The 13795-nt window shown below is 41.4% G+C and overlaps 1 long non-coding RNA gene across 1 annotated transcript in view; it reads right to left on the reverse strand.

Moving 5' to 3' along the window:
- Positions 1-429: 429 nt before the first annotated feature.
- The window catches only part of LOC144310902 (uncharacterized), a 38004-nt gene continuing 24638 nt past the window's right edge, over positions 430-13795 (reverse strand). Inside the window, exon 6 of the long non-coding RNA XR_013376565.1 lies at positions 430-621. This is a non-coding gene — a long non-coding RNA (uncharacterized LOC144310902). The remainder of the gene's footprint in view (positions 622-13795) is intronic.

Consider the following 13795-nt stretch of genomic DNA (forward strand, 5'->3'; position numbering starts at 1 on the left):
TCTAGGAGGACAGCCTGGTGAGCTGATCACTTCCTCTGACTTGTGTGTTATTAGGCTGCCAGGAATCATGCTGACATGCTGATTTTGAGTGACTCAGATGAATTATTTGGATGGGAGCCCTACTAAAAAAAAAATTCTCCAAAGCTCCTGTACTTCCTAGGGGTGGGTAGCCTTGCTTAGAGAAGTAAAGCAGTTTGAACAAAATCATCCAGCTGGGTAAGTGGTAGGGCTGTTATTCGACCTTAGGCATGTCAGAGGCACTTGCATATTCATTCTTTATTTTTAAAGTACTAGGAGTTGTGATTTGTATGTGTAAATTTTGCAAAAATGATCAATTCCTTCAGCAATATTAATATGTGAAGAATAATCAAACAACCTTTCCACAATTCTCTTTGGTCTCTGACCACCTTCCATTCTAGTTCTACCTTACATACAAATATGAATTTAATAGTGCCCTCAGGTTTATTTATGGGGCTTTCCAGGAGTGAATTAATGGTTTAGGGTTGGTATTATGACACCAGCCTTTAAGCTGCTTGTCACTGGTGTGGCCTGATCCTTGAAGAGACATAGATGGATTCCTAGGATTGGCCTTCAGATCTTTAGTTGGAAATGATACCACCTCTGGGAACACAGAAAGGCATTTCCGATGTCCAACAAAAGTGTCACCAAAGAGAGAGAAAAAAAAATACAACAATTCCGTAAACATTCATGACAGCGGAATTAAAAATTTCTGACATTTGTTTATTAAAGATTATAACTCACTTCAACATCACACAGGATGAAACCCCTTTAACCAGATAATAAGCACAGCACGTTCTTTATGATCATGCCAACAATAAAACTGGAATACTTTACTATTTGTTATTTATTGGGTCAACTAGACAAATCATTTTTCTACATGCCAGGCTTAGGATATTCCTTATTTTCTCTCTCCTTCTTATAAATAAAAACAGCATAGAGTGGGTATTAATGCATTTAATGCACTTTGCACATTAAGAGCCACATTTGTTGGTGTTGGTGCTGAAGTTCCAGAGTTTGTAGCAGTGACAATATATGTGCATTTTTATTTCCCATTAGACTTGTAGAAGGGTCACCTTTAGCTCTTGCCAATGGTGGAAACTGTTTTTTTTTTTTTTTTAATGTTTTTTCCAATGTCTATCCATTTATTTTGCTTTATCTTCAGCCACCATGCCAGACCACGCCAATATGCATTTCCTACTTAGATGGTGTTAATGACCTCCTAAATACTCTCCCCAAAATCCATTCTTGCACCTCTGAAGTCACTCTCTACACAGAAGTCAGAACGATCTTCCTCTATCCCAGCTTTCACTCTGGAGGATACAGGCAAGTGAGCAGAAATCTTGTCTCTCTTACACCCCAATGGAACCTCAGTGCCTAGAACTGTGCCTTGCACATGGTAGATGGTCAGTAAATGGTTGCTAAGTGTTTGTTGAATGAGGAAGCTGAGATCCCTAGAAATAGACCTTGTCTGGGTCTTGAACATGAGGCCTTGAATCAGGGTTTCTGTGACCTAGGGCTGTCCTTCTTGTTTTTTGAATTCCTGTTTTATTTGTATCCTGTCTTTTCTGTAGAAAGGGACCTCTCCTCTTTACGTTAAATTTGCTGGATTTATCTGTTTTTAATGCAATGAGTAATTTCTTGTAGAGCATGGATTTTCTACTGTGCATTTCCCCAATCTTTCTTTATTCTCTCTCTATATTCTTTGACATGTCCTATACCTTGTAGCTAGGAAGCACTGAGAGCTGATGGTTAGATACTGATGTGGGGAAAACCATATTCATGTGGCAGAGCAACTGGAGAAATCAAGACCTGGGAGATCTTTGAGGAAGTTGGGCCATTTGTGCACAAATAGTAATAATCACAGATATCACTACTTAATCGATGAGTATGCGCTCTGGACCAAACATAGTATGAGGTACTTTACACATAATTCATAAATGTACACATAAATTCTTACCTATTCCTCATAGCAATCCTAAGACCTATATACCTTCCTCTTTCTTTTTCTTTCTTTCTTTCTTTCTTTCTTTCTTTCTTTCTTTCTTTCTTTCTTTCTTTTTCTTTCTTTCTTCTTTCTTTCTTTCTCTTTCTTTCTTTCTTTCTTTCTTTCTTTCTTTCTTTCTTTCTTTCTTTTCTTTTAAAAGATTTTATTTTTATTTATTCATGAGAGATACAGAGAGAGAGGCAGAGACACGGGCAGAGGGAGAAGTAGGCTTGATTGCAGGACCCTGGGATCATGACCTGAGCCAAACGCAGATGCTCAACCACTGAGCCACCCAGGTGCCCCCACTTTCCTCTTTCTTTAGGGAGGAAGCTGACATTCAAGGAGGTTAGAAGGCTTTCAAGAAAGTGGCATAGATTCTGACATAAGTCTGGTAAGTCAGGAGAGGGATCTGTAGGTTACTCAGCCTCCAAAGTGAGGAGTGAGACAACTAACACCCTGATTGGGAGTTTAGCCTGAGCTTAAGAAATCAGAGATGGGTGAAGAAGTGAAGCTCAAGGAACAGAGAGTTCAAAAGAGCTAATCTAAAACTCAGAGACAGAAATTAGATCTTAATCATCACAAGGCAGACACAAGGAGGCAAAGCTCATCAGAAAGATGGTGCTTTCTGGCCCCTTGATGTCCAGGCACCTTTCCTGTAATTTTAAGAGTATTCTTTGGAAATGACAAGGATTTAAAAAAACCAAAACACCTGATATTCAAGGAGGGTCTTTCTTTCTGAGTCAATGATGAGAGGCATTTACTGGCTGGACCCTCTCTAGGGCAGAGATAAGTTGCCCCTGAGACACGGTGACTAGTTTTGGAAGCCTAATAAAGCAGCAACATAGGACAGAGTGAGAGAGAAACATTTGGAAGATTTGAAGGGAGCATCTGGCATGAAGAGAATAGGCCAAGCTGAGGCTATGTGGCCTTTAATTGCCCAACAGATGACTTTAGACTGCCATGTGTCAACGCTTACACCCAAGGTTAAGTATGAAATGTATTTTCTTGATCAGAGTCACCTGCAAATGCCCATTCTGTGCCCCAGAAGGTTTATATTTCCAGCTAAGAAAAGGGATGAATGGCCAGAAAGTAGGGTCAGGATGCTCCATCAAAGGGGGACCAAAGGCAAGGTAGGAGCAACGACTAGCCATGAAATATTAATCTCCATGCTTCAAACTTCTCAAGGAAATTTCTCAATGTATTGCCATGCAGGGGCTGTTGTGCAATTGACCCTAACAAAAAATACTTCCACGCTTTACTAAAGTCTACTTTTGAGCTGCCCAATGTTTTCATCATAATATTTACTTCTGGGTAAATAGGCTAAATTCTCTAATTCTGATACAAAACAGAAAGATCAGAGATTGAAAATAAATAGATGACATGGCTGTTTAAAGATAATGTAAAATGTTTTCTAGCAGCATAAATATTTGATTGTAAAACTTTCAATATGTTGTGTCTATTAACTAGTAATGTACAATATTTAAATAATTTGGCCAGCCGACATGGGCCAGGGTCACGGGGGAGGATGTGGTGAAGGCCCAACCTGGCAAGACACCAACTTGAAGTCATAACACAACCCCAAAGCCTGGCCCCAGGCACTATCTGCTCCATCTGGAGCTTCTTGGTCAGGACCAAGGCATGGACAAGAGCAGAGGGTTAAACGGAACATGGGGGCATCTGAAATTTCTCTGTTGTCTTCCATTGCTAATGTGGTTTGTACAGAGCTTCTGTGTGGCATTTATATTTGAACCTTTAGATGTTCAGTTCAGTTGGTACTCTGATACAATTCATTGATTTTTGTGTTTGGTGGCAGGGGAGAGGGGTGATGTTTCTGGAATATTATCAGGACTTACATGGAATTTTTTTAAAAAAGATTTTACTTATTTATTCATGAGAGACACACACAGAGAGGCAGAGACACAGGCAGAGAGAGAAGCAGGCTCCCTGCGGGGATCTCGATGCAGAACTCGATCCCGGGACTCCGGGATCACAACCTGAGCCAAAGGCAGAAGCTCAACCACTGAGCCACCCAGGTGCCCCAGGATTTACATGGAATTATCTGGAAATCCATCCACCTCTCTGGTATCCCTGACTCTCTACATGTATAATCCTGGCAAAGAGCATTAGAATTGCAGTCAAGAGGCTGTAATTTGGGAATTGCAATTTAGGAAACCTTTTTAGCCACTTGAATTTGGGCAGTTGTATAAATCTCTCTGGGTGGTGCTTTCATCAGTATAAAATGGAACTAATAAGAGGTACCCTGGCTAATACACTGGGTGGTGATGAGGATCCAAAAGGAAAGTCAGACTGAACAGCTAAAAGTATAAAAGCCCTCTAGTGGACTGTGTGCATTTGGGGGAGCGCTGCATTCATTCAGAGTGTACCCTTCTTTGTACGTGATCCACTAACACTGAGCCCAGCACATTGTAAATCTCTTTATATGTTTGTAGATTGATCAAATGAGCATTGTTGGCAGCTCAGTGGCCTTCTCCCCGCTCAGTTCTCCAAGGAGTGTGACTAAAAAGTAGGAACTTTCCAGAGTGAGGGGCCCCAGCTGATCAAAACCCACAATGGGTATTTTTAAGGGACATATCCTGTGATCTCTGGAATCCTCAGATTTCTGAATAATGTTGAAAAGGGGAAGGCAAGTCTGCAATGAAATTCTGGAATTCTGGGTGGAAGTCTGCAGTGATCACTCCTGGCCTGGTGGCTTTTGGCTGCAGATCTATCTCCAGGGTGATGTAGTTTCCAGAAAAATGCAAATTGATAGACATCATGGGTTCTAGGGGTGCTCATATGAGGTAAAACACAGACATCTTGAATCAACAAATGACAAGGATCTACTGATATGTTATTCAAAATAACTGGGTGGGCACCTGGTTGGCTCAGTTGGTTAAGTGTCTGACTCCTGGTTTCAACTCAGGTCATGATCTCAGAGTAGTGAGATCCAACCTGTTATGGGCTCTGCACTGGGCTTGGATCCTGCTTAAGATTCCCTCTCTCCCTCTCCCTCCCTCGCCTCCCTCACCCCCTAACTCAGGCATCCACATACGCGATTTCTCTCTCTCTCTCTCTAAAAAAAAAAAAAAAAAAAAAAAAAAAGCTACATAGACAAAATAATCGTCAAGTCAGTAGTTTCATAAAGCAGTGCAAATAATGCATAATAATCCTCTGTGTTCGTTTGCTTAGCCCGGAGAGTATTTGAGACAGACTCCAGTCTCATCTACATAACAGCCTTAGTAAGTCCATCCTACACTTTTCAAATTGTACCCCCACCCCTCCTTTGTAAACTAGTGTAAAGGCATTCACACTGAGAGGTCTATAACTAGTTCTTAACAGATCACATATTCTCATGTCTGAATTTAGAACTGAGCTGACTGCATTCAGTGCAACTTCTTTTCAGCCGTTACCTCACTTGCTAAATACTAAATGCCTACTATGTGCAAAATAGGAAAGGTACTACCTACTGTGGGAAGTAAAGTATAAGACATTGATCTCTACCTTTGAGGACGTTACCATACTTTTTGGGGAGCAGGGGTGATAAAAGGCATGTGCAAGAATATAAATGTGAATGTAGGCATCTTGTTGGTATTATTTGTAGATAATATCTGTGTAATACTGAGCATACGGTAGGCAATAAGAAAATACTGATTGAATGAATGGATGGATGGATGAATGAAATAACCATCATATTTTATTGAACCTAAGATGCACATTTTCCCATTTTTCACTATCACCAAAGAAGTAATGGCTCTTAAAAATTAATGGAATGTCATACTGTCATTGACAGGGTTTTTTTCTTTCTTGAACATACAATTATGATTTCTCTTACAACCACGAGTCTTAAATTTGATGAAATAAGGTAAGAATGGTAGTAGGGAGGATTTATTTAGGTGTTGGAATACAGGACCTAATTCCTTGGTCATTGGAAGGGGAAAGTTTCTTTGTGGAATAGGCTAAACTCTGTTTTCATTAAGACTGGTACTGGGGTTGGCAGCAGAGAGGGTCAACATGGAGATGGGTGGAAGGAGCTTTCAAGTTTGAAGGAAAAAAGACACAGAGACAAATGATTAAAATATTTTTGGGGGGCTATTGAAAAGGTGGATGTTCCTGGAGAGTTCATATTGAAAATATATAACATAAGCCTGTAAATAAAGGTAGGATCATGGAATATTGTAGAGAGTTTGAATAATAGGCTGGAAAGTTTGGATTTCTTCTTGTATATAACTTTTGAGCCAAAGAGTGACATACTAAAAATAGTGTTCTAAGAGGATTAATCTGTGCAGGACAGATTGAAATGTGTGGGATTGGAGACAGGGAGACCAGTTAGGGGATTATTTCTGTAATCCAGTAGAAATATAAGGAGAGACTATAGTACAGTTGTAGAGATGAGGTTGGAGAGCAAAGGAGAGATATGAAAGAAATTTTGAAGGAACTGGTCAATGATGTCTCTTATGTTCTCTATCATCATTTATTTAACTCTTTCTACGTGCCAGGCAGCATTGTGCTAAGTACTTTCAAGCAACATCTCACTTAGTATTCATATAGGACTCATTATATTCTCCATTACTTTCTTACTATCTCTAATTTTCTGCATTTTATACTAAGGAAAGAACAACAGAAAGGTACCCAATCTTGTGTCATTAAATGCTTCTTGCCTTGAATTCTTTAATGTTCGTATAACTATCCCTGTATTTTTTTTTTTTTTTATTGGTGTTCAATTTACTAACATAGAGAATAACACCCAGTGCCCGTCACCCATTCACTCCCACCCCCCGCCCTCCTCCCCTTCTACCACCCCTAGTTCGTTTCCCAGAGTTAGCAGTCTTTATGTTCTGTCTCCCTTTCTGATATTTCCCACACATTTCTTCTCCCTTCCCTTATTTTCCCTTTCACTATTATTTATATTCCCCAAATGAATGAGAACATATAATGTTTGTCCTTCTCCGACTGACTTACTTCACTCAGCATAATACCCTCCAGTTCCATCCACGTTGAAGCAAATGGTGGGTATTTGTCATTTCTAATAGCTGAGTAATATTCCATTGTATACATAAACCACATCTTCTTTATCCATTCATCTTTCGTTGGACACCGAGGCTCCTTCCACAGTTTGGCTATCGTGGCCATTGCTGCTAGAAACATCGGGGTGCAGGTGTCCCAGCGTTTCATTGCATTTGTATCTTTGGGGTAAATCCCCAACAGTGCAATTGCTGGGTCGTAGGGCAGGTATATTTTTAACTGTTTGAGGAACCTCCACACAGTTTTCCACAGTGGCTGCACCAGTTCACATTCCCACCAACAGTGTAAGAGGGTTCCCTTTTCTCCACATCCTCTCCAACATTTGTTGTTTCCTGCCTTGTTAATTTTTCCCATTCTCACTGGTGTGAGGTGGTATCTCATTGTGGTTTTGATTTGTATTTCCCTGATGGCAAGTGATGCAGAGCATTTTCTCATGTGCATGTTGGCCATGTCTATGTCTTCTTCTGTGAGATTTCTGTTCATGTCTTTTGCCCATTTCATGATTGGATTGTTTGTTTCTTTGGTGTTGAGTTTAATAAGTTCTTTATAGATCTTGGAAACTAGCCCTTTATCTGATATGTCATTTGCAAATATCTTCTCCCATTCTGTAGGTTGTCTTTGAGTTTTGTTGACTGTATCCTTTGCTGTGCAAAAGCTTCTTATCTTGATGAAGTCCCAATAGTTCATTTTTGCTTTTGTTTCTTTTGCCTTCGTGGATGTATCTTGCAAGAAGTTACTATGGCCGAGTTCAAAAAGGGTGTTGCCTGTGTTCTTCTCTAGGATTTTGATGGAATCTTGTCTCACATTTAGATCTTTCATCCATTTTGAGTTTATCTTTGTGTATGGTGAAAGAGAGTGGTCTAGTTTCATTCTTCTGCATGTGGATGTCCAATTTTCCCAGCACCATTTATTGAAGAGACTGTCTTTCTTCCAATGGATAGTCTTTCCTCCTTTATCGAATATTAGTTGCCCATAAAGTTCAGGGTCCACTTCTGGATTCTCTATTCTGTTCCACTGATCTATGTGTCTGTTTTTGTGCCAGTACCACACTGTCTTGATGACCACAGCTTTGTAGTACAACCTGAAATCTGGCATTGTGATGCCCCCAGATATGGTTTTCTTTTTTAAAATTCCCCTGGCTATTCGGGGTCTTTTCTGATTCCACACAAATCTTAAAATAATTTGTTCTAACTCTCTGAAGAAAGTCCATGGTATTTTGATAGGGATTGCATTAAACGTGTATATTGCCCTGGGTAACATTGACATTTTCACAATATTAATTCTGCCAATCCATGAGCATGGAATATTTTTCCATCTCTTTGTGTCTTCCTCAATTTCTTTCAGAAGTGTTCTATAGTTTTGAGGGTATAGATCCTTTACATCTTTGGTTAGGTTTATTCCTAGGTATCTTATGCTTTTGGGTGCAATTGTAAATGGGACTGACTCCTTAATTTCTCTTTCTTCAGTCTCATTGTTAGTGTATAGAAATGCCACTGACTTCTGGGCATTGATTTTGTATCCTGCCACGCTACCGAATTGCTGTATGAGTTCTAGCAATCTTGGGGTGGAGACTTTTGGGTTTTCTATGTAGAGTATCATGTCATCGGCGAAGAGGGAGAGTTTGACTTCTTCTTTGCCAATTTGAATGCCTTTAATGTCTTTTTGTTGTCTGATTGCTGAGGCTAGGACTTCCAGTACTATGTTGAATAGCAGTGGTGAGAGTGGACATCCCTGTCTTGTTCCTGATCTTAGGGGAAAGGCTCCCAGTGCTTCCCCATTGAGAATGATATTTGCTGTGGGCTTTTCATAGATGGCTTTTAAGATGTCGAGGAATGTTCCCTCTATCCCTACACTCTGAAGAGTTTTAATCAGGAATGGATGCTGTATTTTGTCAAATGCTTTCTCTGCATCCAATGAGAGGATCATATGGTTCTTGGTTTTTCTCTTGCTGATATGATGAATCACATTGATTGTTTTACGGGTGTTGAACCAGCCTTGTGTCCCAGGGATAAATCCTACTTGGTCATGGTGAATAATTTTCTTAATGTACTGTTGGATCCTATTGGCCAATATCTTGTTGAGAATTTTTGCATCCATGTTCATCAGGGATATTGGTCTGTAATTCTCCTTTTTGGCGGGGTCTTTGTCTGGCTTTGGAATTAAGGTGATGCTGGCTTCATAGAACGAATTTGGAAGTACTCCATCTCTTTCTATCTTTCCAAACAGCTTTAGGAGAATAGGTATGATTTCTTCTTTAAACGTTTGATAAAATTCCCCTGGGAAGCCATCTGGCCCTGGACTCTTGTGTCTTGGGAGGTTTTTGATGACTGCTTCAATTTCCTCCCTGGTTATTGGCCTGTTCAGGTTTTCTATTTCTTCCTGTTCCAGTTTTGGTAGTTTGTGGCTTTCCAGGAATGCGTCCATTTCTTCTAGATTGCCTAATTTATTGGCGTATAGCTGTTCATAATAGGTTTTTAAAATCGTTTGTATTTCCTTGGTGTTGGTAGTGATCTCTCCTTTCTCATTCATGATTTTATTAATTTGAGTCTTCTCTCTCTTCTTTTTAATAAGGCTGGCTAATGGTTTATCTATCTTATTAATTCTTTCAAAGAACCAACTCCTGGTTCTGTTGATCTGTTCCACAGTTTTTCTGGTCTCGATTTCGTTGAGTTCTGCTCGAATCTTTATTAGCTCCCTTCTTCTCTTGGGTGTAGGATCTATTTGCTGTTTTTTCTCTAGCTCCTTTATGTGTAAGGTTAGCTTTTGTATTTGAGTTCTTTCCAGTTTTTGAATGGATGCTTGTATTGCGATGTATTTCCCCCTTAGGACTGCTTTTGCTGCATCCCAAAGATTTTGAACGGTTGTATCTTCATTCTCATTAGTTTCCATGAATCTTTTTAATTCTTCCTTAATTTCCTGGTTGACCCTTTTATCTTTTAGCAGGATGGTCCTTAACCTCCATGTGTTTGAGGTCCTTCCAAACTTCTTGTTGTGATTTAGTTCTAATTTCAGGGCATTATGGTCCGAGAATATGCAGGGGACAATCCCAATCTTTTGGTATCGGTTCAGACCCGATTTGTGACCCAATATGTGGTCTATTCTGGAGAAAGTTCCATGTGCGCTTGAGAAGAATGTGTATTCAGTTGAGTTTGGATGTAAAGTTCTGTAGATATCTGTGAAATCCATCTGGTCCAGTGTATCATTTAAAGCTCTCGTTTCTTTGGAGATGTTTTGCTTAGAAGACCTATCGAGTATAGAAAGAGCTAGATTGAAGTCACCAAGTATAAGTGTATTATTATCTAAGTATTTCTTCACTTTGGTTAATAATTGATTTATATATTTGGCAGCTCCCACATTCGGAGCATATATATTGAGGATTGTTAAGTCCTCTTGTTGAATAGATCCTTTAAGTATGATATAGTGTCCCTCTTCATCTCTCACTACAGTCTTTGGGGTAAATTTTAGTTTATCTGATATAAGGATGGCTACCCCTGCTTTCTTTTGAGGACCATTCGAATGGTAAATGGTTCTCCAACCTTTTATTTTCAGGCTGTAGGTGTCCTTCTGTCTAAAATGAGTCTCTTGTAGACAGCAAATAGATGGGTCCTGCTTTTTTATCCAGTCTGAAACCCTGCACCTTTTGATGGGGTCATTAAGCCCGTTCGCATTCAGAGTTACTATTGAGAGATATGAGTTTAGTGTCATCATGATATCTATTCAGTCTTTGTTTTTGTGGACTGTTCCACTGAACTTCTTCTTAAAGGGGAATTTTAAGAGGCCCCCTTAAAATTTCTTGCAGAGCTGGTTTGGAGGTCACATATTCTTTTAGTTGCTGCCTGTCTTGGAAGCTCTTTATCTCTCCTTCCATTTTGAATGAGAGCCTTGCTGGATAAAGTATTCTTGGTTGCATGTTCTTTTCATTTAGGACCCTGAATATATCCTGCCAGCCCTTTCTGGCCTGCCAGGTCTCTGTGGAGAGGTCTGCTGTTACCCTAATACTCCTCCCCATAAAAGTCAGGGATTTCTTGTCTCTTGCTGCTTTAAGGATCTTCTCCTTATCTTTGGAATTTGCAAGCTTCACAATTAAATGTCGAGGTGTTGAACGGTTTTTATTGATTTTAGGGGGGGATCTCTCTATTTCCTGGATCTGAATGCCTGTTTCCCTTCCCAGATTAGGAAAGTTTTCAGCTAGAATTTGTTCAAATACATATTCTGGCCCTCTGTCCCTTTCGGCGCCCTCGGGAACCCCAATTAAACGTAGGTTTTTCTTCCTCAGGCTGTCGTTTATTTCCCTTAATCTATCTTCATGGTCTTTTAATTGTTTGTCTCTTTTTTCCTCAGTTTCCCTCTTTGCTGTCAACTTGTCTTCTAGGTCACTCACTCGTTCTTCCACCTCGTTAACCCTCGTCGTTAGGACTTCTAGTTTGGATTGCATCTCATTCAATTGGTTTTTAATTTCTGCCTGATTAGCTCTAAATTCTGCAGTCATGAAGTCTCTTGAGTCCTTTATACTTTTTTCTAGAGCCACCAGTAGCTGTATAATAGTGCTTCTGAATTGGCTTTCTGACATTGAATTGTAATCCAGATTTTGTAACTCTGTGGGAGAGAGGACTGTTTCTGATTCTTTCTTTTGAGGTGAGGTTTTCCTTCTAGTCATTTTGCTCAGTGCAGAGTGGCCAAAAGCAAGTTGTATTGGGAAAAAGAGTAAAAGAGAGGAGAGAAAGAAGGAAAGAAAAGAGAAAGAGAAAAGAGAAAAAAAAGGGGAAGAAAAAGAAAAAAAAACAAAAAAAAAAAAGAAGAAAAAGAGAAAGAAAAAGAAAGGAGAAAAAAAGGGGGTGGGGGAAGGAAACAAATCAAAAAGCAAAACAAAACAAAAACAAAAACAAAAACAAACAAACAAAAAAAGAACCACCGGGGAGTATCTTCTGATTCTGTGTTCTTTAAGTCCCTTGGCTTCTCCTGGAAGTTGTCAGTCTAGCTGGTGTTCTGGGGGAGGGGCCTGTTGTGCTGATTTTCAGGTGTTAGCAGTTGGGGGAGCTGCTGTGCCCCTGCCTGGTGCAGGGCTCGGTGGGGGTTGTTTACCCCGTGAGGCCGCAGGAGGAACAGCCCCAGTGGCGGGGCAGCTCTGGAAACCTGGATTCAGCTCCGGCAGGAACTCCGTCTGCAGGGCTGGAGGCTCCGGGGCGGGACCGCTGATGTGCTCAGCTGGGGCAGGAGCGTCCTCGCTGTCCTGGGCCCTCCTGGCCTCTGCCTGTCCCGGGGGAGGCCGGATCCTGGGCTGTGTCCCGGCGCCCTGTGCTCCGGAGCCTGCGCTGTTGGATTCGCGCTCCCGGGCCGCAGCCCCCTCCGCGGAGCCGCCGCCCGAGCCCCTCCGAGCTGCTCCTGGAACCGCGCAGCCCCCTCCGCACGGAGCCTCTTCCTCTGCCCGAGCCCCTCCGAGCTGCTCCCGGGGCCGCGCAGCCCCCTCCGCGGAGCCGCCGCCCGAGCCCCTTCAGCTGCTCCGGGTCCCGCCGGGTCCCCCGTGCGCGCTGCAGCCCTTAGGGAGCTCGGCGCACTCTCCTGGGCGCGCAGTTGCTCTGTTACTGTCCCCGGGAGCCCGAGGGCCTCCTCGCCCTCCTGGTCCTGCTCCAACCCCCTGCGAGCCCCTTTCCGCCCGGGAAGGTCGGTGCAGCTCCTGCGTCTCCGGGACGGGGCTCTCCTGTCCTGGGGACACTCGCCCCGGCCTCAGCCCGGCTCCTCGCGGGCCCCTCCCCCTTGGAGGCCTTTGTTCCTTTATTCCTTTTTCCCCGTCTCCTACCTTGATAGAAGCGCGAACTCTTCTCACTGTAGCATTCCAGCTGGTCTCTCTTTAAATCTCAGGCCGAATTCATAGATTTTCAGGATAATTTGAAGGTTTTCTAGGTAGTTTGGTGGAGACAGGTGATTTGGGGACCCTACTCCTCCGCCATCTTGCTCCTCCCTGTATTTTGTTTTCTTCCGCAAGTTACCCCTTTGTGCATCTTTTTATTTTAACCTTTTCAAGGCATGTTGTCTTAGGTACTTATCTAATAAAAATATACAATCTGGATTCTCAGTATGATTCAACTTCAGAGTCTTTGTTAATGAGGAAGGTTTAACCTATTAATATTTATTGTGATACATTGTTTGTAAACATGACTTCTTTCACCTTGTTTTATGTTTTCTGCTTTTCTATGATTCCATAGTAGTTAATTTTCTCCTTAATATTTTTTCCTATAGTGACTTTCAAGTTTTCAAAACATTTCTTTTAAAGGTTGTTTATTTATTTATTTGAGAGAGATGAGCAAGGGGGAGGGGGCAGAGGCAGAGGGAGAAGCAGACTCCCCGCTGAGCAGAGAGCCCAACACAGGGCTCAATCCCAGGACCTTGAGATCATGACCTGAGCCAAAGTCAGATGCTTAATTGACTGATTTACCCAGGCGCCCCTGATTTTCAAATTCTAGATCTTATTCCTATCCTTTTATTACTATCTGATCTATTTAAAAAATAGTCAAACATATATTTCCCTATTTACACCCTAGGCTTCCATTTACATGTTCCCTCTGTTAAAAGTAATCTCCTTTTTATCACCTAGACATTCTGTAAGAACTTGGGTAAATGGTGCTCCCTCTGGGAACCCCTCACTCATTCTTCAAATTAGAGTATACATTAACCTCTACTACTCTCCCTCTTCTAGTTTTTGCTAAAATAATCAAGAATATTAAATCCTGAATAATCAGGCTTAATTTATTTTTCCATTATACAGTTTTG

The sequence above is a fragment of the Canis aureus genome, chromosome 3 (genome assembly GCF_053574225.1).
Source record: "Canis aureus isolate CA01 chromosome 3, VMU_Caureus_v.1.0, whole genome shotgun sequence".
NCBI lineage: Eukaryota > Metazoa > Chordata > Mammalia > Carnivora > Canidae > Canis > Canis aureus.